Source organism: Poromitra crassiceps, assembly GCF_964638095.1.
Source record: "Poromitra crassiceps genome assembly, chromosome: 10".
In the NCBI taxonomy this organism is placed as follows: Eukaryota; Metazoa; Chordata; class Actinopteri; order Beryciformes; family Melamphaidae; genus Poromitra; species Poromitra crassiceps.
In genome coordinates, this window is record NC_139631.1 from 34,452,496 (window position 1) to 34,455,921 (window position 3,426).

Genomic DNA, 3,426 nt, shown 5'->3' on the forward strand with positions numbered 1-3,426 from the left:
CTGGCTTTAAACGACCCAAATTGGGCTTCAAACGGTCCACATCTGGCTTCAAACGGCCCAAATTGAGCTTTAAACGGCCCAAATTTTTCTGACGCCGGCACGCGCGTCGGCCCGTATCGGCCTGGCCTGCTTGGTATCTAATGCCCGGCCTGAATTATGATCCCAGTCCGCCCCTGAACAAGATGCTGTCGAAAAAGAGAAAGGTTGACACGGAATGCAGGCAGTTTCAAGAGAAATGGAAAGAGCAGTATTTCTTTTGTGAAGTAAATGGGTACAGTAAATGAGTTGAATTGATTTTAGTAAAAAAAAAATCCGGCCCCCATGAGGTCTCAGTTGAACAAATCCGGCCCTCTACCTAATATGAGTCTGACACCCCTGCTCTAAGGGACTGCAAGGCAGATATTTAAACAGCCTTGTTTGTGTACAGTACCAGTGGCATGGGAGTAATAAAAAGGGATTAAGGACCAGGACCCCTGGTGGTCAGTAAGATGGGCTGGTTGAGCCAATGTTAAAATGATCTTTATTTATTATTTATTTTTGCTTTAAAACTATTTTTTAATTTTCTGCTTAAAGTTCATGAAAAAAGTGGCATTCTTGTTTTTTCACACAATAATTTCATAATACCATTTGTAATGCCACCGTTGTAGTGCTGTTGTTCAAAATTAAAGTACATTTTCTCAGATTTATTGGTGTCTTTCTAGTCACACAATTTAATAGTCAGTGTTTACCATACACTGATGTATTTGTGGTGGTACACCCTACATAGATTTTGACCCCCACAAATACTGCCACATATTAATTTCAACTAGTTGACTGCAAACTCCTGCTTTAGTGCTTACAGTATATAATTATCTTGTCGGAATATTATTCCAGCCAATAAGTTAGGAAGTTCCCTTTTGATTTAATTTTACTTTTGTTTTGCCTACAAAGCAAAATGTTACTTTACTTGAAACTCCCCTGAAGTGATTTTGGTATTATTTATGCAAGCATAATTCTACCATATAGTAACCTGTATGCAGAATATATATAGTATATATAGGGAAACAATTATTTTTTCATTGCTGTAAAACCACAGAACGGTAAAGAAGATATTGATGTGTGTAGTTCTTCATAGATCTAGTCTCTTCATTTTGATCTCAAAGTGCGCCAGTTTGATCCATTTTTACTTGAAACTGTACAAAATTTTCTTCCGGGGGGGCATGCCCCCGGACCCCCCTAGGGGTTCAGTGGTCCATGACCTTTGGGTGGGCTGAGCCCACCCAAAGCTCTGATGCTAAAACCGCCCCTGGTTGCCATGCCACTGAAGTGTTTGCAACGATTAAAAAAATCAAACACAAAAATCTGTGTTGGGGCAAACATTCTAATCCTGAAATCAATCTTCATTCCAAGCCAGGCCTTCAAATTAGGAGTAGACATGCTACTGAACCACGGGGCAAAAACGTATCAAGAGGTGAAAGACAAAGCATACCTGCAAAGCTGGAAACGACATGAAACAAAAAACACACCCAAAACAAAAGCCTGGTCCAAAGCCGCCCCAAAAAGCCTTTCTTCATAATCCAGGGATATAGCACAGATCGCTAACGGGAAAAGTCCCATATGAAAGCAACAAGCTTCCACAGGGCGTATTAGCATTCCGACTTGCGTTTGAGTTTGATTGAGCTAATTACGCTGGCTTGTTGGGATGATAAGCGCGCAAACATCCAGGCTTTAGGACAGGCCCCCGCAGAGATGAAAAACCCTCTACTTTCATCCAGACGCAATTCATCAGCATCTGACGCTGCAAAACGGGCTCCGCGCCTCGCTCCATTGCCTCTCTTGTAAGCACAGACTGACACATGAAAGCAGGGAAATTTGCACCGAGTTAGGAGATTATACAGTCAGTGAGCCAATCTAAGCTGATACTGTAGAAAGACCTCAGACAGCGCGATAGGATACACGCAGGAGGCTTACGTTTCCTTTGTTGGGCCACGCAGGACCTGTTTTTCTGTGTGCCTTTTGCTGTATTACACAACACAGGGCATGTGTGCATGTGTGATCTATTTATTCTCGTAAAGCATGTTCATGTGTTTTTTTTTTTTACGTGAAGAGAGAGAGACCTGAAAGCGCAGCGACAGCAGCAGGCTCTGTCAGTGTGTGCAGGACCTGGTAATGGATACAGCATTGCACAGCTGCTAGTTAGGGACCACTGCAACTTCAAAGCCCCTCAACGTCCAACAGGCCACATTATTTCAATTAGGCCCCACCGGGAATCCCCCCCCCCCCCCCCCCGTCCCCAGCTGGACCCCCACGTATCACTCCCAGGGATCAGCCACACGGGACCATGTCGCTCTGTTCCCCCCCCCTCCCCCTCCCCCTCCAGGGGTTTGTTTTGGAAAGGACGAGTGAGTCAGGGTCAAAGTAGCAGAGAGGACCACGGGGTAACGTGAGAGGACAGGCTGTCCGATGGGGCATGTGGCTGTGCCAGACCACGGCATAACTGCTGGAATGAAGCTGGGATTTTTTTATGCCCCCCCCCTCCTTCCTGGTCTGAACAGTAGTGCATGTGCACACACAGACACACTATGCCACACAGGATAAACACCCGGTTTTCAAAATAAAACTACACAGGATATAAACTTTGAAACAGCGTTTAATTCCCTCATTGAGTCATGACGGAAACATTTAGGGATGTGTTCGATCGACAACCACTGGTTTCCAATGCAGATATCTGAGACACGGGGAAAATAAACACAGGAACACGCATTGACTTAGTGCAAAAGGTGACCTTTAGGTAACATTTTGTGAATTTTGCTGTTCAGTCACTCAGCAAACCCCTTCATTTGACCGAAGGCCCACACAAGGGCTGCATAGGAGTTCAAAGTCTTTCAACCTAAAAAGCATCAGGTTCACTTCACTTTCAACACGAATATGAACACATCTGGTACTATTTTAAACTAAACAGGAGAAGGGAGTGTTGATTGCATCGATGGTATCTCTGTGTAGTATTTACACAATTCTCTCTCTAGCGAAGATGGGACTATCAGTCATGCAAAACATCAAGGGAATATAAAAACACTTGTGGCATTTTTCCGTTAGCTCAATACTCAATACACTCAATCCTCACTATGTGCCATTGACCATGACCTGCAGCTTTTCCAGACTAAATAAGAGGAAAAACCCAAACAACAACAGGAATAAAGCCTAACTGCTGCCTGGGGTTTTCCTGATAAGGTGAAGAGATCAACAGACGACCACCGGCCTAAGGAACAACACAACTTAATGTGGGTTCCAAAAGTTCAGCTCTAAAGACGTTATATTGTCTCCGCACAAATTTGTTGTAGCTATGTGGAAATGCAGGAAAGCAATATCCACAGGCAAACTATAGGCCACATAGGTTTCAGCACAGAGTGTATGGTGTGATCCATAATCCTGAAGGACTTTGATGGT